This window comes from Tamandua tetradactyla, chromosome 18, assembly GCF_023851605.1.
Source record: "Tamandua tetradactyla isolate mTamTet1 chromosome 18, mTamTet1.pri, whole genome shotgun sequence".
Taxonomy (NCBI): Eukaryota; Metazoa; Chordata; class Mammalia; order Pilosa; family Myrmecophagidae; genus Tamandua; species Tamandua tetradactyla.
This window is the reverse complement of record NC_135344.1, coordinates 43,516,282-43,541,986: the sequence shown is the minus strand read 5'-3', so window position 1 is coordinate 43,541,986 and position 25,705 is coordinate 43,516,282. Positions and strand designations below refer to the sequence as shown.

The window sequence follows — 25,705 nt, the reverse complement described above, 5'->3', positions numbered from 1 at the left end:
ATGGCTGAATTGGGCATCAAGAGGAATAGGCAGTTGGGGAAAATTCCATGAGAAGAGTTGAAAAGATAATTACTGCATTACCCAAATCAACACAGAATTGTACCCTTAGCAAAATTAAATTCACTGTCTTTGACAGTCTTTCAGCGCCTTCTACCTCTTTGTAAACCTCTCCTTGATGAGAAGATGTGCTACCCTCTGTCTTATAATGGAATACAAACAGAGTCATTCCAGAAAGATAGTTATTTTATTCTAAGAAAGTTTGCTTTGGGAATCTGTTTCCACAGGAACTGTGGCTTTACATGCCTCACTTCCCTAAGATTTAAATGAAAATTCGGCAAGTTAATGACTGTTCATTGTTACACTTGAAAATCTTTGAGGTGATGAATTTTGTAGAAACTAACTTAGAAGAGTATGTGCATTATGCAGTAACTGATAGAATATAAAAATAAGGGAAAGTTTCGTCATTGCCAATAGGATGAAAGAGGGGCCTTTAGCGAAGGCATTTTCCCTCATTTGCTAGAGACCAGGAGACAGGTCTCATTGGAATCTCCATTCTGAAAAACGGTGCACAAAGTTTGGGAAGAAAGGAACTTCTAAGCATCCCTGCTTGTCTTTTGTCTACCTAAAATTCAGAGAAAGGGCAAAAGTCAGAACCGAATTCTAAATTAATGTTGTTTGCTAGAAGTTGCTATTATATATAGTCTTACCAGATCAGCTGCTGAGATTTTTCTTCTTGCTATTGTTGTGCAAACATATGCCTAAATTCATTCTTGATACATCTTCAGCAGTTGAGTAAGGGACTGTCATTAAGAGCATGCGGCATGACCCAGCACATGGTTTCCCTTCTGCTTTGTAGAGTTCTTGGAAATACGACTCTTCATCACAGGTTTAGAGAGTCCATGGATTCGTACATAGGCTTAAACAGAAAGGTAAATAAAGTCTTCACTTTGGCAGACTTTGCCTCAGTTCATAGGCAGTGAAGCTATTCAAGGAGTGAAGAGGAGCCTGAGATGGAGGAAAGTTTTCCTGCTCCACAGGGTTTGGTTAGATTTCCCTTCTCTTTACCAGTAGTACCCTGTGCCTTCCTGCATCACATCACTGTCTCCATGATATTGTAATGTATGTCTCTCCCACTAACTCCCAGGAGGGCAAGGATTTGTCTTCTGTTTGCTATATAATAAGACCTCACATAGTGTCTGGCACACAGTAGGTTCTAAACAGTTGCTACAGAAAAGGCATGCCATAGAGACCATTCAATGCTTTAATTCTATCTGAATTTGCATTTTTAAAGATGGCTTCATTTATTAACCACAAATTCTAAGCACCCACCATTTATGCTTGGTGGTTCAGAAGGGAGTGGTTAAAGAAAAGTGAAAAAGCATTACTTGCTCTAGAATAGTATATTTACAAAGACTCTGTGGGAGGAAGGGGGTGTAACAATGCAAAAGTAGGTTAAGATGGTTCAACTATTTGCTGAGATTCTACCTATCTTGTGCTATAATAAATAGCATAAAATAGCCAATGTTGATTTGAAAAAAGGATACTTTCTCCAGACTCTTATTCTGATCATCACTTAAAAACAGAAGTTTTTATAATATTTTTATTTGTTTCTGATAACAGAACTCCATTATCTCAATATATGGTAGAAACCAGGTAGAACAGATTTTAAAACTGTCTTGGACCTTTTCAAAGGAAAACTACATGGTTAGAGATGTTGTTTGTGTTTTCCCATTTTCATGCATCTTGCTCATCCTGGTCCCTGTGGGCAGCTGGAATAAAAGGTCAGGTTACTGTCAACTGTGAGAAAGGCTGTTTCAGAAATGTTTCCCGCTGAGCTCTCCCAGGAGATGTCACAATTTGACATGTGGAGTCAGGACTTAGGGAGATGTCTTTAAAATTAATGTGTAAATATGCCATGTGATTTGGTGCAAGCGTGTACTTATAGGTGTGCCTGTGCTATGTGTGTGAGTGTATAAATGTGTTCATTATGCCTGCGAGCATGTACATGTGTTTTGTGTGTGCCTCTGTTGTATGTCTCTTGCATGTAGCTGTGTGTGCTGTGTTTGCATGTCTGTTATATATATAGATAAGTGTATGTGTATACTTATGCGTTTTGTGTGTGAAAGCTTGTGCATTGTATGTATATGTGCTATATATATGTAGCTGTGCATGCATAGTATATGTGTGTACATGTGCAAGTGTGTGTTACGTGTGTGCTCATGGAAGAGTGTATTATATGTACACATATACGTGTGTGTGTGTATACGTGCTTGGCAGTTTTGTATTTTCCATATGTAAACATAGGAAGTGAAAGAGAAAATGTGCCATAATCTTGGAGAGTACAGCATCAAATTAAATAGATTAAAAACAACCTTTCCTCATCTGTCAGAGAAAACGTTAAAGGGTTTTCAAAAAGGGAAGGAAATCTCTCGGGCAACCATATCTACATTTGCCTTGCTTGTCTCAGAATAAAGACCAAAAAGCACATCTATGCCACACGCCACTGACATAGAGTCATATTCTGAAAAGTGCTGGTTGGTAGCACCTCCACAATGTATCTGCCTGTGACATTTTAAGATCACATATTGCTGCAAGGAAACACTCTCTTTTTTTCATATTTACACTTAAAACCCCTTTTCTTCTTAATGTTTAATTAGGTCACTAATCAAAAAAAGCTCTTAAGAGAAAATGAAATGTTGACATTTTGCAATTATTTGCTCCTGTACATTATGCATAAACACGCTACTTCAGGAGAAAGTGGCTTTCAACCCCTTATTCTGTCAAAAGCTCATGCTAGCAGAAGAATTTCCATGCCTTGGGTCACAGACTGCCATGACCACCTCCTACCCTGCTTGGATTCACGCTGGGTAAGTTACGTCATTACTCTATTCTTCTCCAAGTGCAGAATCAGGGGTTAAGGATATGCGTGTATGTGTGTGAGAAAATATAATGTTCTTGTCTACTCCCATTTACATGATGTGTTAACGGACTAGCATGTCACTAATTAGTTGAAGTGGAAACTCCTTTAGAAATCTGTTGAATCAGAAACAGGTAATATTCTAATAATCTTAATGACTCATTCCTACAGGAAGCATTATTGTTTTCTTCTTTAATACCAGGATTACAATAATCCTGGAACATGAAATTGCATAGGACAACAGAATTTTCCCCCAAAGAGCCAAAAGAGAGAAGTCATAGAGTACCCAGCCACATCTAAGGACTATCTAAGAAGCATATATAAAATGTTTGACTTCTCATTTTGTTTTGCTTGTGCCTCTCAAATGATCTCTTCTTCCACCTCACCTCAGTCATCTAGTGATAATGCCATAACCACAATTAATAAATACACCCCTCCAAAATCTCAATGTTGAGCATTTTTCTCTCTAAACCTAACCTTGTATCACTGCAGCTTATTCTCACCCAAGATTTGACACCAATATATCATAAACCCAGCACCATTCTCCCTATCTCCACAACTACCCACCTGAATTCACACACCATCATCTTTTTCCTAGATTATCGTATAGTCTGCTTTCTTGCCTCCAGCTTTGTTTCCATGTACCCACCTGAATTCACACACCATTATCTTTTTCCTAGATTATCGTATAGTCTGCTTTCTTGCCTCCAGCTTTGTTTCCATGTATTTTTTTTCCTTTATTAGAGAAGTTTTGAGTTTACAGAACAATCATTCATAAAATACAGGATTCCCATAGATTACCCCATCACCAATACATTCCACTGGTATGGAACATTTGTGACAATTGATGATAAGTATTTTATAATTGTGCTATCAATTAAAGTCTGTGGCATGCATACACAATCTCCTGGAGAACATTGTCCCAGCTCTGCAAGATATTGCCACCTAGTTTGTGCTGTCACTGAGTCTTCAAAAGACCATTCTAACATTGTATCAAGTTAGCTGCTTCAAGATGATGGGTAACACGGTAAGACAAGAGAATCCCATGAGCGTGTGCCCATTTCTGCGTTGTTATGAAGTGGGTTCCTTGATCGGAAACAATTCTGTGTGGTGGTGGATAAGGCATTCTGTAAGTCCACGGATGGTAGTTTTCACTGAAGCATTGCATGACGGGAAGGCGAACCCATACCTAGTGTATGTGTCTACTCCAATTAGAACAAATCATTGTCCCTTCTGTGATGGATGTGGTTCAATATAATCAACGTGCCATCATTTAGGAAGCTAATCACCATGGGGAATGGAGCCATATTAGGGACTGAGAGTAATTCTCTGCTGCTGGCAGATTGGGCACTCAGCAGGGGCTATAACCACGTTGGCCTTGGTCTGTGGAAGCCCATGTTGGTGAGCTCATGCATAACTTCCATCCCTACCACCATGACCACTTTTTTTTTATGAGCTCATTGGGCAATTACAGGAGTGGCTGGGGAAAGAGACTGACTGGAATCCACAGAACGGGTCATCTTATTTATACTCTCCTCTGCTAAACTGTTGGTGAGCATTCATATAAGACAGAAATATCTTCATGATTTTTGCCCAATCAAAAAGTCTATCCATATACTTCTTCCCCAGACCTCTTTGTCACCACTTTTCCAATCATGTTCCTACCACATCCCTGACCATCCAGCCAAATCTTTATTAACAGCCCCTAGATCAGTTCACAAACACAGCTCTGGCAAGTTCTCCTTCCAAGCAAAATGAGCAACCAAGTGCATGCTGGAAGTTCCACCAACTGCAAGATTTCCTCTCACCACTGTCTTTCAGGAACATCTCAGAAAAGGGCTGCAGTGTTAAAGCTGTCCACTTTCAGGTGGTACCTGCTTATTGTGCAGAACCATCTGTAGACAAGGGCCTAGCTTTCTAATTGTCAGTCAGCTGATTGTAAGGAACTTCCCAAGAAGTCATAGATCTGGGCTGGGAAAGAGGAGGTAATGTAGCAAGAGTTGGGGCTATGAGCATTTAGGCCACTTCCTCATGTAAGTTACTTGTGCTTTCAGGAGCTACCTGAGTCTTATCTCATATGTACCATTTCCATTTTTTGATGGAGTGCTTCTGTGTATACTCAACTTTATGACCTGGTGGGTCAGATAACACTCAGCTCATGACAGGCAACTCGGTTGTCATGGTATCTTGGTGGCCCATGGTTAAGTTATTGGTCTCTACTGAAGTGAAGTAGCAGGACAAAAGCTTTTTCTCAAAAGTAGAGTAGTTATCTGCAGAGGACGGCAAAGCTTTACTCTAAAATGCTAAGGACCTGCATTGAGATACTCCTATAGGGGCCTGTCAAAGGCTCCAGACAGCATCTCCATATGTCACTGACACTTTCAACACCATTAGATCTGCTGTATCATATGGCCCAAGTGACAGACCAGCTTGCACAGCAGTCTGAAATCTATTGCAGAGTCTCTTGTTCTGGTTCCCACTTAAAACTAGCAGCTTTTCTGGTCACTCAATAAATTGGCCATAGTAGCACATCCAAATGAGGAATATGTCCAAAGAGACCAACTGGGTGTTATGCCTCTTTTTTGGTTGTAGGGAGGGACCAGATGCAACAGCTTATCCTTCACCTTAGAAGGGATATCTTGATATGCTCCATACCACTGGACACCTAGAAATTTCTCTGAGGTAGAAGGCCCCTGTATTTTGATTGAATTTATTTCCCATCCCCTGACATGCAAATGCCTTACCAATAAGTCTAGAATAGTTGTTATTTCCTGCTCACTAGGGCCAATCAACATGATAATACCAATATAATGGATCAGTGTGATGTCTTTTAGGAAGGAGAAAGGATCAAGTTGACCTCCACTGCACAGTATACAAAAAACACTAGTAATTAGAATTCTTACAAGCCAATATTCTCAGGGCTTTCTGTTGCAGTTTCATCTGGTGAAAGATTAATCTCTCCAGACAGAGTAGTGAGGACTGTTTCCTCAGGGGAGGTGGTTACAGGTTTAGCAACACACTGTATGGTTAATCTCTTCAGGTAGAGGTTGAATGGCAAACTCATCAGGGCAAACTGGAAGTCAGGAAGCTGTTTCCTAAATGCAGTCTGGAGGCTGGGTAGCTGTCTCCTCAGGGCAGGCTAGAGATTGAGTAGCTGTTTCCCCCAGGCAGACCATTACAGGTTTATCTAGCAAAGACTCAGCAGAATGTAGGGTATAAATTTCCCCACTGCCATCATTATCAACCCATATGTCCCCTTTCCAATTTTCATGATTTCATTCCTTTCCAATCAATGCCCTTACTTTAACAGCAGACACCCTGCAAAGTTGAGAATTTAGTTTATGCTGTAACTCCACTACTCACACAATGAGACCCTGAATCTGTTTTTCAGAGATCCGAGGTCTGTGGCCACAGGAAATAAGATGTCTTTCAGGGCACACATAGAAAACTTTACATCTTTCATACAGCACTTAAGTTGTAAATTTGAAGCCTTCAGCTCATCCCTTCCTCTTATAACTGTATCCAGCATATCTAGGAAAAACTAGCCAACATCATCATATCTTTTAACTTCACAAAACTCTGTAAAGGTATCAAAACACTCTCACCCAGAGTCTTGCTTTGTATAAGCATAAAAGTAGCAATATTTTGCCTTATCTCTATTGCCAACACACCATGGACTGTCAGTGCCATCTTGATTACTGTTAATAGAGTTATTAACGACTTTGACTCTAATCAGACTAGAAAACCAATTTGTAAAAACCCATTTGTTGCACTCTGTTTCTCAAGAATCACTCCTGGTACCAAAACTGTATTAGTCAGGTTCTCTAGGGAAACAGAACCAACAAGCGATATCTCTAAATATGAGATTTTATAAGTGTCTCAACAGACTGTTGGGATGCAGACGACCAAATTCCATAGGGCAGGCTGTAAACTGGCAACTCTGATGAATGTTTTCAATGAATTCCTGAGGAAAAGTTGGCTAGCTGAAATAGAGATGAAAATTCTCTCTTCCAACTGCTGAAATCATCACTTCTTATGAAGCCTTCGATTGATTAGATTAAATATCTCTCATTTCACTCCCCTTAGTTGATTGTAGATGTGATCATCCACAGAAGCAATTAACTTACCGATGATTTAAGTCCACAAAATGTCCTTGCAGTAACAGTTACACCAGTGTTTGCTTGACCAGAAAACTGGGCACTATTACTTGGCCAAGTGACAAATGATCCTAGCCATCACAATTTGTTCATAACTTCTCCTTATGTTCTTTTGATTTCGCAGCATGGGTAATAATATCCCCCCCAAACATTTCTGATTTTCCTTATTTATATCCTCTCTCTTCTTTTCTTTGTCAGTCTAGCTAAAGGTTTGTCAATTGTATTGATCTTTTCAAAGAACCAACTTATTTTTCCTGATTCGCTCTAATTTTTTTTCTATTTCATTTATCTCCACTCTAATCTTTGCTATTTCTTTCCTTCTACTTACCTAAGGTTTAGTTTGCTCTTCTTTTTCTAGTTCTTCCAGTTTTGAGGTTAGATCTCTGACTTGAAGTATTTCTCCTTTTTTAATGTCACATTTAGTCACAAATTTACCTCCCACACTGCCTTTGCTGATTCCCATAAGTTTGGATGTGTTGCATTTTCATTTTTCTTTGCCTCAAGATATTTGCTAATTTCATATTTCATTTCCTCTTCAGCCATTGGTTATTTAGAATATGTTGACTAATTTCTGCATATTTTTGGATTTTCCATTTTTCCCTCTGTTATTGATTTCTAGCTTCCTTCTACAGTGGTCAGAGATATACATTTTATAATTTAAATATTTTTGAATTTATTGAAAGTTGCTTTGTGACCAAACATTTGGTCTATACTAGAGAATGATCCATGTGTACTTGAGAAGAATGTGTGTTCTCTTTTTCTTGGGTGCATTGTTCTATATATGTTGATTATTTCTACTTGGTTTAGTATATGATGCAAATCCTGTACTTCTTATTGATCTTATGACTAGATGTGCTCTTCATTATTAAAAGTGGTGTGTTAAAGTCTCCTGCTGTTAATGCAGAACATCCAATTTCTCACTTCAGATCTGTCGGTAATTTTTCATATCCCTTAGAGCTCTGCTGTTAGATGCATATGTATTCATAATTGCTACACCTTCTGTTGGTTTGTCACCTTTACCAGCATATAATGACCATCTTTTTCCCTTGAACTCTTTCTAACTTAAAATCTATTTTATTCAGTATTAGTGTAGCCACCCCAGCTTTCTTTTTGTTACTATTTGCATGTTTAGTTTTTTTTCATCCTTTCACCCACGACTAACTTATATTTTGACTTTAAGGTTAAGTCTCTTGCAGATAGCATAGAGTTGGACTGTGCTTTGTTATTCATTCTACCAATCTCTGACTTTTGACTGGAGAGTTTAATTCATTTACATTTAAAATTACTACTGATAATACAGAACTTTCTTTTGCCATTTTGCTATTTAGCTTTTGTAAGCCTTACACTTTTTTTGTCCCTCATTTCCATTACTGCTTACTTTTATATTTGCTTTTATGTGTGTGTTGTACCGTGTTGAGTGCCCTCTCATTTCTATCTGGATATATTTTTTTGTCTGTTTTCTTTGTGGTTACTATTAGGTTAAAATTTAATATCCTAAATACATAACAATCATATTTGGTTTGATTCCTACTTAAACTCAGTAGCATGTACATATATTTTTCCATTAATCCTCTGCCCCTACCATTTTTTGTACTTGTTACCATTTATATCTTTGTACACTCTATGTCCAAAAACATAGATGAATCATTACTTTTTATTCATTTATATTTTACCAATGTAGAAAACAAGAAGTGGAGTTATATACCAAACATTACAATACAAAAACATACAGTACAATAATACAAACATTACAGACTTTTATAAGAATAATACTGACATTTATAATTACACAGATGATTACCTTTATCACAGGTCTTTATTCTCTATGCTACTTAGAACCATTGTCTAGTATCCTTTCCTTTCACTCTAAAGAATTCCCTTTAGCATTGCTTTTAGGGCAGGTCCAGTGGTAATGAGCTTCTTTGAACATGTTTATCTGAGAACATCTTAAGCTCTCCCTTAATTATGAAAAATAGTCTCCCCAGATATAAAATTCTTGGCTGGTGGCTGTTTTCTTTCAGTACTTTAAGTATTTCAACCCACTGCCTTCTTGCCGTCATATTTTCTGATCAGTAGTCAGTACGCAATCTAAGTTAATCTGAAGGACTCCCTTGTATGTAACATGTTGCTTTATTCTTGCAGCTTTCAGAACTCTCTCTTTGTCTTTTGCATTTGATAGTATAATCCATATATGACAGGGTACATTTTTTTCATGTTTATCCTGTTTGGTGTTCTCTGAATTTCTTAGATGTGAATATTTGTATCTTCTGTTAGGTTTGGGAAGTTCTCTGTCATTTCTTTGAATATTCCTTTTATCCATTTACCTCTCCTTCCACTTCTGTGGCTCCCATAATGCATATATTGATACACTAGATGTGTATCCATAGCTTTGATGGTGCACCATAGCTGTCTTGGGGTATTTTCACTTTTAATAGTTTTCTTTACTTTTCACTCCTCAGCCTGACTCATTACAAGTGTCTTGTTTTCAAGTTCACTGATTATTTCTTCTGCCTGCTCCAATCTGGTCTTGAAACCCTCCTGGACATTTTTCATTTAAGTCATTGTGGTCTTCAACTTCAGAAATTCCATTTGGCTCCTTTTTAAAATTTCTATCTCTTTACTTAGACTTTCATATTGCTCACTCATTGTTTTTCTGATAATCCTTTAGTTCTTTCTCTTAATTTCCTTCCTTTCTTTTGGCATTTTTAAGAACATATTTTTAAGGTTTTATTTGATATATCCACACTCCTGTCTTCTTCACTGGTATTTTCTGTATTTTTATCCTTTTCATTTGTATGGACCAGGCACATTGTGCTTATTAATATTTTAGAATGTTAACTCTGGGATTTATTCCTTGGAAATCTGTTTCTTAATTTTGTATCCAGCTGGTGATAAGACAGATTTTCATGGGCTTTAACCCTTCTATTGGGAAGGTCAGTCCACGGGGAATACAGTGTGCAAGGTTTTCCCTATGTTTTTGGGCCTCTGTCTTGTCCTGGGCTTTTGCTTATTAGTTGTTTTGGAGTTCCCCTATTTACAGGAGTGTAGTTGTCCTCTCTGTTTTCCAGGATTTCAAAGTAGTTGTTTTAGACAGTTCCTGCCTCTTAAGTTATTGTTTTGATAAAAGGACTGATTTCTGGAGCCCCCTATTCCACCATCTTCCCAAAAAGTCTCCCCTCCATTATAGTTTTAATGGTTTTTTTACAATACAAATTAGGTTATGTCAATATTGGTTATGGAGTGAAAGAATGAATTCATTAAATCCAATTATTTTTTCCACTCTCCTCACCCTGACCTAGGTTAACATCATCAGGAAACATAGCACTGGGATGTCTGCCATTTAGCAGTGACTGAATCCTAAATAAGACACAATTCATTCACGAACATGAGTTTATTCAAATTCTCAGGCTCAGTATTCTCATCTTCAAAAGGGATATCACGCTTGCTGTAACTTCCTTTTTGAATGACAATGAAAATTATGATGGGACATTTTGGTGGGAAAAGGTTGCATGCTACAAGGGCCTGCACATATATATCAAACACTTTTATTATGTAGAAAGCATACTGAGATATGTAATTTTTGAAAGATATTCTTAGATACACAAATAAAAAATGAAACATGATCATGTTGCATGTAAAATTTCGAGTGCAATTCATTATTATAAATTGTATGTTCAATTTCAAGTATATTTTCAAATATATATTAATTTTAAATAATTGGAAGGGTTTAAGATTATCTCTTATACACTCGTATTTTTGAGATTTTGAGGTAAACCTGGAGAAATTAATTGCATTCAGTTAGGTTGCAGAATGAGAACTCAGCTCTTCTTTCTCACAAGTGAAATGAGCAGCTAATATAAGAAATCAAATATCTAAGTGGTTCACAACCTCCAGTGTCTCCTCCTTTAGACATCCTGCTATGAACTGTGCATTAATATAGGAGATAGCAGATAGACACCGGGATCAAAATGTTGATTGAAATTCAGCTGAGATATTGACTAGCCAAATTGTATCTGTTCATATACCTCAGTGTCTCTCAGATTTAACTTCCTCAGCTATAAATTGGAACAATAATATTCATAGAGTTAATATAAATATCATTTGTGTTAAGGGAATAAGTCACACATGAAGAAGAGTTTAACTTCACACACACGGAATAGCATGGCAAAAAGCCATGCTCAGTAAAGGAGAGAATATAATGATGATGCTGCTGAAGAAGATAGTGATTATGATATGAACAAAATCACTGAGAAATGATTATTCTTGGGGAAATAAGCATAGCACACTTGTTCTCAAAGAGTTAGCTGAAAGCACTGTAATTTGACCCAGTTAGTTTCTTTACTTATGTCACCTTATTAATTTTTCTCAAAAGCACTAAATAATAAAGATCCCAGTTTTATGGATGAGAAAATTAAGGGTCAAGAATCTTAAGTAAATCATCCAACATATGCTAAAGATAGATTTCCAGTATATGTGTTTCTATAAGCAAAGATTAGACCCTTCTTGGAGCTGACAGTTACAGGCTGTGAAATATCTGGGGATGCTGAAACTAGAGTTGGAGTGTTAGTCAGAGCAGCTATTTAGAAAGTCCTTTTGACACCCACGCTGTGATGGACGAGTCAGTAAATGCATGCTTCTGTACCTGGCAGATTCCAGACACCTTCCAAACTCAGATTCTGCCTCAGTTCTGCCTCTGGGGATGATTGCTTGATTAATGAGCTCCCATTTCTAAAGCATTCTGATAAGAAATGCACACCATGGCTGTAAGTTGTAAGTCCTATCATTGTTTGGATTGGCATTGAGACCTGCTGGCAAAATCTCTACCCCTGTAGCTAGGAAAATGGAAGGATAATATAATGAAATCTGTGGACTCACACTCTGCAAGAGTGTAGGCTTATCATAGAAGGACTACTTTGAGTAGGAGTCAGTTGGGTTCCTGGCTGGAAGTTATGCATTCCAGTTCTCTATGTTTATTAAGTATTTTCAAGATCATATCTTAACCTAATTCTTTCCAAGCCTTTAGAATTTTTAGCACTCACATGAATGAAGCACAAGACAAGGTAAAGAAAGGGCCATTGTATTGGTTTTCTCTGAATGTGTTTGATTTGGGGCAGAACCCAGGTAAGGAGAATACATTTAAAATATCTTTATATATTAAGAAAAACATATAAAAATATTATATATTTATATATTGTAAATATTATATTTTATATAATATAACTTCTTGCATGTAAGCTTCAGTAAAGAGCTCACAAAGGACGATTTTACACTCTCTATGCCCTGAGCATCTCAGGGTATATAGCTGAGTATGTACTTGTATTTTTGTTTGCATATCTCCCTGAAAGCTCTAAGAGTGTGTCTACAAACTGTAAGAATGGATTGATTGGAAAGCAAAAACAAACATACACACATTTTGGTCAATGGTTTTCATTTTTCTTAGGGTGTTAAACAACCGTTTGATTTTTCAACATAAACAATCATTTTAAAGTTGAGTAGACATTGTCCAAATGAATCCCTTCCAGGTTTATAGGTTTATGTTTCTGTAAATCAATAGTTTTAATTATGCAGGAGTTTTTCAGTAACCCTCAGACTGTGCACAACATATTCCCTAAGAAATAGTCAGAAGTGCTTTTGCAAAGTGTAGTATGGTTGCGTGTAAGGGAAGTCTCAACATTCATTCATTCATTTATTCAGTTGTTTATTCATTTACCAAATGTTTATGGGGCAACTATTAAATAAGAATGAGGTGGTAAGATCCGTGGATGTCAGAGATAAAAAGCCACAAAAGACTGAGCCCTGCCTACAGGAATTTCTTGAGAACCTTATGGTGATGTGCAGGCACATTCTCATTGAATTGTCTTGCAGAATGCATATAACAGGTGCCGCATGAATAGAGTTCACAATAATGTACATTTTAAAAAGTTTAAAGGATTCACTAAGTGATGTGGTTTGATATTTTAGTCCTCATGTCTCTTGTGTACCACCTGTCTCAGCCCCTGAAATGCCACCATAAGCGATTTGTTATTTCTTAAATCTTAAAGGAGATCTGGCCTCTAAGATAATTTTCAGATAAAGGGCAAATATCTTCTTGACAAAGTAGAACAAGAAAGGGCCGAATACTCATTCTCCCGCACCAAACCCTGGAGAACACACACATGCACACATACCCTCCCTGAGAATGCATTTGTGGGACTGTTGGAAAAAAACACACAATACTTAATAAATACAGAGGGAAGAAGAGTGATATCTGTGAAGCAGCCTGTCAGATAACCTGCTTAATCAAGGGATCAAAGGGAGCTCATCAGTAAGGGGACAAATCCATACTGTACACCCGTGAAATCACCCAGCCAGTGATTCTATCTGTGGTAGTCCTGCCAAAGGTGCAACACTGAATCTAACCACAAGGAAGCCTCTGAAAAACTCCAACTTAAGGTCATTCTTCACTATAACTGGCCCATAATCTTCAAAAATGCTGAGGTCATGAAAGTCATGAAAAAACTTTCATAGAGCCATAGCAGATGGAATGTGACAAAAGACACGGCCACTATATAACACAAGATTCTGAACTGAATCCTTAAAGGACATTTCTAGAGTAATTGTAGACACTTGAATGGAGTCTAAGGAATAGATGGCAATAATATAGCAATGTTAATTCTACAGTTTTGATCATTGTATTATGACTATTTAGGGCAGGGGTTGGCAAACTTTTTCTGTAAATATATCGGGCTTTGGGAGCCATGCCAACTTTATGGCAAATCTTCAACTCTGCCATTGGAGCACAGAAGCAGGCACAGAATCTATGGAAACAAATCAGTTTGGTTTTTTTCCAATGCAACATTATTCAAAAAAAATAGGCAGCAGGTTGGATTTGCCTTAAGGGCCATAGTTTGCTGACCTCTGATAATAGGAAAACATGCTTTCTTTATAGGAAATATACACTAAAGTTTTCAGGAGTGTTGGGGCATCAAGTCAAGAAATTACTATCAAGGGATTCAGGAAAATCAAAGATTTTGTATGGTGCTTCTAACAATTTGAGATTGTTTCAAACTAAAAAAACATATACAAAAAGGGCTATATCTTAAGAACATTAGGTAGCAATACTGACAGCAAATCTTGGGAAATTTAAGTGAATCAAGTTATTTAACACGCAACTCTAATGAAAGTGATAGCACAAATGTCAAAGTTGACTAGGAGGAGTTTAAATAAATTGTTTCATATTAAGTGAGAAAGGGAAATTGAAATACTTCTTAATAAACACTTTTTAAAATATCTGACTTTAGGTAAGTATGCAATACTAAGTTTTAATCAAACAGTTAAAAATAAACAGATATTACAGCTACAGCCCTAAAATGTTTCATTTAATTACTCAAGTTTAGGAAAATGTTTTATTTGGCTTTTTTTTTCTATTGAGAAATAAGAGATTGTAATTACATTCTGGTTTCTGTCATATCAGTATATATATAGCACACTTCTCCCTGTTTCAGCACATCTCTAGCTCCAATACTGAGGCAATCTAGTATAAAATTCTGCAGAAAAGCCAAGCTTTGTGACTATGGGTAATTTACCTAATCCCTCTAAGCTTTAATGTCCTCAGCTGCAAGTCAATCATAATGTATATGTAAATGAAAAAGTCATTTTTCCCTGACACATAATATATAATTAATATCAGCTTCCTTCTACCTTTTCTCTTATACAATTTAAATTTAACTGTATGTTCTCTATCTGCATTAATACTTAAAAAATGCTGCAGATTTTTTGAAGAGACTAGGTTTTTGTGTTTGTTTTTTTCCTTCCTAGTGACATACATGGAGTTTATATCAGAGTGGAAAATTAGTAAATATTTAATGATAGGTTGCTGCGTAAATTTGTCTCAAAATTTTATTTGGTTGGTCCTTTCAATATGTATTCTGATTTTATGTAGTCATATCCCATACTGCATATGTGATCAATTCAAAAAAGTACTAGTTAGGAAGAATAGAATTTTTCAAATTAATGCATTGACTTTATTTTATTTCTTTTATGTCCTCAGTCTTGGGGTACAGCTAAGTAATTAAATCATGACCTCTTCTTAAGCATGTCTTTGTAACACCCATACCAGCCTGCCCACAACATTGATATCTCCTAATACATAGCTATTTCAAATTAAAATAAAACACACTACAATATTATAAACAGAGACACAGTCACAGACATACAGAAATAGCCATGCCCATTAAAGTCTGTAAATAAGGTAGCCTACCAGCTCAAAGGTAACCTATAGTCTGACTCTTAATTCTGTACTTAGACCAGAGCATTGCCTATTATATACATGGGAAATAACTGGAGCTCTTTTATTTGGAAGTCTTCCTTGAAAAAGAGCCTACAACCACTCAAATTCATTAAGTTATAGTAGCAATGGCCTTCAATAGCCCTAGAGATTAATTAATAGGCATTTTCATTAAAACGATTAGATTGTAAAAGAGCTATATGAAGTACTGGTGGCACTTTCTGTATGCCATAAAATAAAACACCATTTTTAAATCACTGCAGCAAACCCTTATTGCTCATCTATTTTGTGGTCAGGTATGGAGGCCCACTGAGTTCTGTATAGAAATTCTATCTATCTTCAAAAAGCATACAGGCCACCAAGGAAGTAAGGAACATACAAATAACAAACATAAAAGCAGTTACAAAGCTAAGAAATCCCTGCTCAAGGCTGTATGCATGGCACCAAGTATTCAAGGACCTCGGAAGACTGGGATAATCTTGTTCGATGGGGGTGAGCAGAGAAGCTTCATGAAGGAGATGGCCTGTAAGTAAGAATTAGAAGTATAAGTCTAATTTCAAAGCATTGGTATCAAGAGAAATGGATTGGCAAGACCCAGTGAAGGTTAGCACATATGCTTGTTTCCTATTAATAACCTATTGGATTCTTTTTTTAATTATTTTTTTGCACATAGGAGTTATACAAGGGGTTTTGCCTGTATTACTGTGAAGGTAGACTCATCTTTAGGGAAATTGTTACTATCAAGGCAAAGACTAGCATTTCACCCTCCAATATAACATTTAAAAAACAATTCTATGAGTCACTCTAAGTGCTTGCATTCAAATCCAAAGGTAATACCTTGGATAAAATTCTGCAAATGCTTTCTGGGAGTCACAAAGCATATGTGTGTGTGTGTTTAACTTCCTTTGCCTTTCCTGGGGAGATTTGGGGGGATTCGAACACTAATCACTACACGCTGTTATATATGTCTCTCTTCTCTTTCTCATTTTCTCTGTCTCTCTCACCACTTCGGAAATGATAACTTTTCCCTTCTTTTCTGTTCCCACTTTTAGTAAAGGAAGCAGTAAATTCTCCTCTGCCTGAGTCAGAAATGTACATCCCAGATTACTGCTTTGATACCATCTCTGACATCCAGACAGTCAGAAAGTCTTCTTGATTTTACATTATCAATATCTCTAAATTTTATTCCCTTCTCTCCCTACTTGACCACCACTATTTAGGTCAGGCCTTCTTCATGTCTTATTCAGATAATGAATTAAACCTCCCCCCCATCCCCACCTTCTCCAGTTGGCTTCTGCTTCAGTCTTTATCATCTTCTATATTTCAGTGAGGATGATATTTCTAAACCAGTGAAATATTTCTATAGCTTGCAATGGGCACAGACTTCAGGATAAGTTTCAAACCTCTTGAAATGAGATAGACAGCTCTTCATTGTCTAGTCCTATCTAATTTGCACCATTCCCCTCTTTGCATGCCGTATACTGTGTTCTGGCCTCCCTGGAATACCTCTTGTTTCCTCAGATCCATCTCTTTCTATTGTGTCTCACTCCACGATTGTTTCTCTGCTGGAATGGCCACTCTCCAATCCCTGATGGTCCCTCTCTGCCCTGAGGAAGAGTCATTGCTCTCAGAATTTCTCTCTGGCTTTCTTCTCTTGTAAGGTTCAGTGCTCTTTCTTTGAGTTCCTGTAGAGTTCACACAAAATTTCTATCAGATAATTAACCATAGTACATCATAATTGCCTATTTCTTTCTCCGTTTCCTTAAGAAGAACTTATTTAAGCATCTTCTTCCTTAAAAAGCATCTTCTTCCTTAAACATCTTAGAAAATAAGCATCTTAGACAATTTTACTTAGGCATCTTAAGGGAAGCAATTAGATCCTCCTTTCCTTCCTTCCTTCCTTCCTTTCTTTCCTGAACTCATGTGCCTATGCAGAAATTCAGGTTCCCGAGAACCTAGTATATGAAGTACTCAAGAAATGTTTAGAAGAAAATCGAGAGTTTTAATCAATGTTTTCAAACTAATGGGACTCCAACAGAGCACTTTCTGATAGCATGAATTCTGACTTTTAAAAAGGGAAGTTAAGAATATTTAATACCAAAATGTCAACTGGACATATTTTATTGTGGTTTTTGTATGCATGAGTATTTAATACTCCCTTATATACTGTGAGCTGCTTCTCTCGGGGTAAGAGTTCTAACACACTAGAGCAGTAGACACTCATTAGATGTATTAAATGAGGCAGACAAGCAGTGTGGAAAGCATAAGCAGAATTCTATCATATTTTGTTTCATTTTTCCTGTTGCTTTATGTTATTTTTGTCTCTAGACAGAGAAAATAAGCTAGCTATTTATGCAAGTTTAACCCATAGTGTTAAATTCACTTAAAAAAGTAGTCTAATTTAGGATAACGTGAATCATAAGTGAAAGCATGCTATTGATTTGAATGAAATCAAGGACTTATACCACTTCACTATAAATAGTTAAAAATTAGTATCATAATCTCCCTCTTTCACTGAACATTCAAACTATTCTAACTGCACAGCCTAGCTGCTAAGTCTAGAGACAATTCATCTCATTTCCTGAGTGGAAAGAATATGGTCACAAGGACACAAATTAAAAATGGGCAGGTCTGTGTCCACTTGACTCTGGGACACTGGGCCCTGGTCATCTTTCCTAAAGAAAGAGATTAAAAGTAGAAACAGAAAGTGCTGGGTTTGAGTCTCAACTTTTGCACTTACTAAACTCTTCATCTCCATGAACTTCAGAGTGAGGTCTGGAGGTGGTCATAAGACATAGTTCTAGGGGGTTTTTGTAAGAAACAGAAGATATAGCTTAAGATATATTGTAAAACATTTACGTGCTTTAAATGTATTAAAATTGTATCTAAAATATAACAATTTGACATTAGAAAAAAAATAAACAGTAGAATAGCTCTTAGAGTTTCTTGTTTGTTCATTTTTCCAATATAGGAGATTATACTTGTAGTTCCTATTTACTTAAGGACAGGAACTGGCAGCTATCAATTATTGGAAAATGCACTGGGCCACAATTTAGGGAGTTTGAATTCTGTTGTAACCGTTGGCAGACAGCCACGTGACTTTGAACAACTCACTCAGCCTATCTAAAATCACTTTCCTAGATGTGAAACAAGGATTTTTCCAAGCCCTAATATGCTATGAATTTGTATGTTAATTCTGAGTCCACTGTCTTTTTCTCTTCTGTTTTCAATTGAGTTTCAAGGCAAATCTCATATAGGAAGTCACTTAGAGTAAAGGAATAAAGGAGAGGAATTATGTAAATGGATTGTTTTTCCTAAATACAAATTATAAAATTAAAATTATGAGTAACAGAAAATTAGTTTCCATTCCACTTCTCTTAAGCACATGAAAGCATTCACCATCAGAACATTCGCAACAGCTTGGCAGTAGCAGCTGCCCTGGAAAAGAAGAATTAGAGAAACAAGTCATTCTTAATGACTTTTGCCAATAAAGTATTAATTCAAAATATAGCTGGACAGGACAAAATGAGGAAATTTTTCCTTCATTGGAAAGATTTCAAAGGCATAAGAAAAGAGACATTATGCTTTCACAACTGCCAGTTAATAAAGATAGTAGTAGTAGTAAATTTCTTATCTAATATTAAAAATCAGTTACTGAACAGCAAATCCATAAAAACAAAAAAGGATTATTCCGCAAAAATTCATATATTGAATTCCCCATAAATACAAATTGCTGTGGATAACAGTGAGAGCTTTGAGATAACCTGTCCCCTCACCCAAATAAATTTACAATCTAGCTGAAAAGACATGACATACAGAAATGTTCTGCATCAGATAGGAGGACAATGAACATAGGTCCTCTTTCATCCCCACTTGACTTGATACTGTTTGCTTCCATAGCTCTTTCCTAGAAATATCAGATGAACATGCATTTGAACTCAGTTATCCCAGAGTTGCCTCACTCCTTCCCATCCTGTATGTATGTGTCCAGCAAAGCCAAACCCACTCAGTCATAGAAGATCCTGCATGGAATTCTTTGCCCATGGAATTCTTAGCTCTGATCTGCACATGCCTTATGTACATGTACTCTTAAGTTTCTTGCTTTGGGGCTAAGAGGATGAGTTGTAGGAGCAAGAGGAAGTTAGAAGAAAGAAAGATGGGTCCAGAGCATCTGCTTGTTGCTCTTCTTTTTTTTTTACATTACCTTGTTATTAGGACCACAGTCTTGTTCTGCCATATATGTTTCATTTTTCTTCATGACTTCATCTGGGTGGGTATTTCAAACTGTGATTTCCAAGTTTGATTTTCAATTGTAGAGCTTGTTACTGAGATAAAAAAAAAAAGGCTTTGAAGTTCAAAGTGAGTTAGAATGAGCAATGTTTTAAAAGTTTGCTTTCTTGTGATCCTTCTCAGTTGTTGGCTGCTTCAAAGAATGTCAAATAATTGTACATTGTATAGAAAATATCTCCAATGGGCATTTTTTTTCAAAATGCATGCAGGAAATCAGCCTTCCAGCTCAGAGGTTTGATGGTGAAATCTACTGTTGTTGATGTGAAAACTTGTCTGTGAGCAGAACTTCAACAGTACATATTTCTCCCATATGGCTCCCAGCTGTTCCATTGTTCTTGTCCTAGAATAGTGTCTTGAAGTGTTCTGATTATTTCCAGATTCTTCAGGTAATGAACAGACTTTGCTGTCCAAATGCATTGTGTTCACCACCATTCCCAGACACCAAAATGCCCCAAAGATGCTTTTGAAGACCCTCCCCATTCATGCTAGGCATGTCTTTAAAGAAAGTGAAACAGTTGAATCTTCTTCTTTAACAAAACATGCATATTCACTAGCTCTTACTCTTCTAGAATGCTAACCACAATCCAATCTTGAGGGATTAGCCACTTTCTTTGGATCTAAATTAAATAGATGAGTGCTAAATTCCTAGATAAATATTTTATATAATTTAGAGACACAATGATTTTTCTACCTATTTAGTGTTCTGAAAACCAATATGTAGAGGATTTTGAAAATGAATGCAAAAGTGAAAGTGTTTGATTAAACCTGTAAACTTTAAAAAAAATTCAGTTTAATTACTTGCATTAAATTATTTAAATAAAATATGCTGTATTGAATATGTTATAATCAACTTAAACATTCAACATCATACTATGATTTTCATATAAATTAGGGCTCTCATATTGAGAAAATAAACAAAAACTCAGCAAACCCCAAAGAGGATAATCTCAAAGAAACTGACACCCAGACACATCATAATGAAATTTCACAAACTAAAGACAGAGGAAAATCCTGAAAGCAATTGGAAAAACATAACACTTTTATACAGGGTCACAATGATTCAAATAATTGTGGATTTCTCATCAGAAATCATGGGTGCCACAGGAAATTGAATGACATTTTTAAAAGGCTGAAAGAAGTAAAAAAAATCATCTAGTACCCTATATCCAAAGAAATATTTTATAGGAACAAGGTGAAATAAAAATATTTTCAGGGAAGGCCATGGTGGCTCAGCAGGCAGAGTTCTCGCTTGTCATGCCAGAGACCCAGGTTCAATTCCTGGTGCCTGCCCATGCAAAAAAGAAAAAAAAAAACGTATTTTCAAATGAAAGAGCACTAAGGCTGCAGATATGATCTAAAAGATATGCTAACATCTTTTCAGGTGGAAAAATAATGATTGAGAAGAAAACCTGGAACATCAGGAATGAAAAAGGAGAAGTAAAGGTAGAACTATCTAGGTATATAGATTTGAGTATTCTTCACCTGTTTAATTTTTTAATGAAATTGAAAGAAAAAAATATAACTTTACTTGACAAGGTTTCAATATATGGAGAGATGTAACCAAAACGACAAAGATCATGATAAGTTTCCTATTTTTTTCATTAGAAGAGGTGTATCACTAATCCTAAGTAGACTCCAAAATATTTTAGTTTGTATGTTATAATCTTGAGCAACCATCAGAAATACTAGGATGTAGTAAAAAATCAATAAATCCTTTACAAAGGAATATTAAAAATATTTAAATTATTCAAAATAAGCCAAGAAATGGAAAACAGAATATTTTTCAAAGAAGGGAATAAACAGAAAATGAAATAATAAAATATTTTTTATTATTTTATTTTATTTTATTATTTTATTATTATGCCATAATAAAATGGCAGTCCTAAATGCAAACAAATCAATAATAACATTAATAAAAATGATCTAACCACACAAATTAGAAAAATAACAGAGATCAGAATTGATTTAAATTATTTATATTTATATAAGTATATAATGTCTATAATTATTCTAAATGCAATAATATATGTTAAAATAAAATGATTAGATATAATATAGCATACATATACTAATAAAAAATAAACACGAGTGACTATATTAATATGAGACAGAGTAGACTTCATAGTAATGGAAATTACCAGGGGTAAAGAAGGATGCTACATAATGATAAAAGGGTCAATTTACCAAGAAGACATATCAATCCTAAGTGTGTATTCACCAAACAGTGCAGCTTCAAAATACATGAAGCACAAACTGTTAGAATTGAAAGGAGAAATTGAATAAACCGAAATTATGCTTCAAGACTTAACATCTGTAGTGGTTTGAAGCTGTATGTACCCAAGAAAACACATTCTTAAATTTAATCCATTCCTATGGGTGAGGGCCCATTGTAAGTAGGACCTTTTGACGAGACTACTTCAGTTAAGGTGTGCCCCACCTCATTCAGGATGGGTCTTAATCCTCCTCTGGAGTCCTTTATAAACAGAATGAGAAACAGAGAGAGAAAGCCACAGAGCAGTAACTAATAGCCATGAAAGCTTGGTTCTTCACATGGCAGAAGAACCAAGCAACACCAGACCCAGGTCTTGAGGAAGAAAGCATCGCCTTCATGATACCCTGTTTTCTTAGCCTCAAACTGTAAGCTAACAAATTCCCACTGCTTAAGCCAACCCAACTCACATTATCTGCTTTAAGCAGCCTAGGAAATGAAAACAACACCCCTCTCAACAATTGTTAAAACTACCAGACAGAAAATCAGTAAGGGTATGGAGGAAATAAACAACCCTACTAGTGAACATTTATAGGACATCCATCCAATTAGGGCATAATACAATTTCAAGTGTCTATGAACATTCAACAAAATAGGTTATAGCCTAACATCATGAAACAATTTTAACAAATTTAAGAGAATTGAAATCATACAGGGTGTGTTCTCTGATCATAATGAAATTAAATTAGACATCAATAATAAAAAGATCATTAGAAAATCTCCAAACATGTGAAAACTACATGACACATTCCTATATAATCAATTTTTTTCAAAAAAGGAAGTCTCAAGGGAAATTATAAAAAAATGTTTGAACTGATTGAAAATGAAAATACAATGTATCAAAATTAGTGGGATGAAGCCAAACAGTGTTCAGAAAGAAATTTATAGCATTAAATGTTTATATTAAAAAAGATGAAATGTCTCAAATAATAAACATCAAACTAAGGAAATGGGGAAAAGAAAAACAAACATAAAGCAAGTAGAAGGAAATAAATAATTGAGAACAGAAACTGATGAAATTGAAAAGAAAAAAACAATTGGGAAAATTAATGAAATGAAAGACCAGTTCGTCTAAAAAATGAATAAATTTTACAAACATTTAGCCACACTGAAAATAAAAAGGAGAAAATATGCAAATTATCATTTTCAAGAATTAATGAGGGGGTAACACTACAGACTGTACAGTCATTAAAAGGATCATAAAGGAATAATATGACAATTCTATGTACATAAATTTTACAATTTATATGAAATACACAAACTCCTTGAAAGTTATAAATGACCAAAAATCACCCAAGAAGACATATATACCCTTACTAGTCCTGGATTTCCTAGGAATTTGATTTATATAAAAACTTTGGCACTTCCGGAGAAGATGGCGGCTTAGTAAGACGCGTGGGTCTTGGTTCCTCCTCCAGAACAGCTACTAGGGAGGTGGAAACGATACAGGACAGCTCCCAGAGCCACGACAGAGACCACGAGGACAGCATACCCCATTCTGGAATGGCTGACTGGCTGGGAGAACCCCCTCCGGTGAGATTGCCGAGGGGCGCGGGCTTCCACGGGCCGGGGCGGCAGGCGGCCGGAGTCCCTCCCTCCCTCCTTCCCGGGCCGGTTGTGAGAATTGGACAGGCGGTCCCTTCAGGCTGCGGCAGCTGGCATCCCCCCCACAACGCACAATCCCCTGGACCAGCTGGGAGAATTGGATCGGAGATCCCCAAGCCCCGGAGAACAGCGACCAGGGTCCCTTCCAAACACGTGGCTTCCCGGTCAGGCTGGGAATGGTGGATACGCACTCCCCCAAGCCGTGGCGGCTGGCGCCCCACCACCATGCTTGGCGCCCCAGGCAGGCTGGGAAATTTGGACAGGCGCTCCCCCAAGCCACGGAGGCCGGTGACCCTCCCTGCGTGCGGATCCCTGGGCCGGCTGGGAGATTCAGATTGGCACTCCTCCAAGCTGCTTTGGCTGGTGACCCCCACCACAGCGAGAGTTTTCCAAAGTTAAAGGAGCCACAGCATCTTTTACTGGTGGGAACCGCAGACAGATGAGTGCCACGAGCGCCACCTACTGGGCAGGATAAGAAAAACAGAGCCCAGAGATTTCACAGAAAAATCTTTCAACCTGCTGGGTCTCACACTCAGGGAAATCTGATTAAATGCCCATATGCCAGCAGAAGATAATGGATCATGCTCAGAAAATGGAAGATATGGCCCAGTCAAAGGACCAAACCAATAGTTCAAATGAGATACAGGAGCTGAGACAACTAATACTGAATATACGAACAGAAATGGAAAACCTCTTCAAAAATGAAATCGATAAATTGAGGGAGGACATGAAGAAGACATGGGCTGAACAAAAAGAAGAAATAGAAAAACTGAAAAAACAAATCACAGAATTTATGGGAGTGAAGGACAAAGTAGAAAAGATGGAAAAAACAACGGATACCTACAATGGTAGATTTAAAGAGACAGAAGCTAGAATTAGTGAATTGGAGTATGGAACATCTGAATTCCAAAAAGAAACAGAAACTATAGGGAAAAGAATGGAAAAATTTGAACAGGGGATCAGGGAATTGAATGACAATATGAAGCACACAAATATACATGTTGTGGGTGTACCAGAAGGAGAAGAGAAGGGAAAAGGAGGAGAAAAACTAATGGAAGAAATTATCACTGAAAATTTCCCAACTCTTATGAAAGACCTAAAATTACAGATCCAAGAAGTGCAGCGCACCCCAAAGAGAATAGACCCAAATAGGCGTTCTCCAAGACACTTACTAGTTAGAATGTCAGAGGTCAAAGAGAAAGAGAGGATCTTGAAAGCAGCAAGAGAAAAACAATCCATCACATACAAGGGAAACCCAATAAGACTATGTGTAGATTTCTCAGCAGAAACCATGAAAGCTAGAAGACAGTGGGATGATATATTTAAATTACTAAAAGAGAAAAACTGTCAACCAAGACTTCTATATCCAGCAAAATTGTCCTTCAAAAATGAGGGAGAAATTAAAACATTCTCAGACAAAAAGTCACTGAGAGAATTTGTGACCAAGAGACCAGTTCTGCAAGAAATACTAAAGGGAACACTAGACTCAGATACGAAAAGACAGAAGAGAGAGGTATGGAGTAAAGTGTAGAAAGAAGGAAAATCAGATATGATATATATAATACAAAAGGCAAAATGGTAGAGGAAAATATTATCCAAACAGTAATAACACTAAATGTTAATGGACTGAATTCCCCAATCAAAAGACATAGACTGGCAGAATGGATTAAAAAACAGGATCCTTCTATATGCTGTCTACAGGAAACACATCTTAGACCTAAAGATAAACATAGGTTGAAAGTGAAAGGTTAGGAAAAGATATTTCATGCACATAACAACCAGAAAAGAGCAGGAGTGGCTATACTAATATTCAACAAATTAGACTTCAAATGTAAAACAGTTAAAAGAGACAAAGAAGGACACTATCTACTAATAAAAGGAACAATTAAAAAGGAAGACATAACAATCATAAATATTTATGCACCGAACCAGAATGCCCCAAAATACGTGAGGAATACACTGCAAACACTGAAAAGGGAAATAGAAACATCTACCATAATAGTTGGAGACTTCAATTCCCCACTCTCATCAATGGACAGAACATCTAGACAAAGGATCAATAAAGAAACAGATAACTTGAATATTACAATAAATGAGCTAGACTTAACAGACATTTATAGGACATTACATCGCACAACAGCAGGATACACCTTTTTCTCAAGTGCTCATGGATCATTCTCAAAGATAGACCATATGCTGGG

At 36.6% G+C, this 25,705-nt stretch overlaps 1 long non-coding RNA gene across 1 annotated transcript in view; it reads right to left on the bottom strand.

The window, feature by feature from the left end:
* LOC143662630 (uncharacterized) overlaps positions 1-25,705 on the bottom strand; it is a 57,355-nt gene that overhangs the window by 6,835 nt on the left and 24,815 nt on the right. The window contains exon 2 of the long non-coding RNA XR_013165494.1: positions 708-916. This is a non-coding gene — a long non-coding RNA (uncharacterized LOC143662630). The remainder of the gene's footprint in view (positions 1-707; positions 917-25,705) is intronic.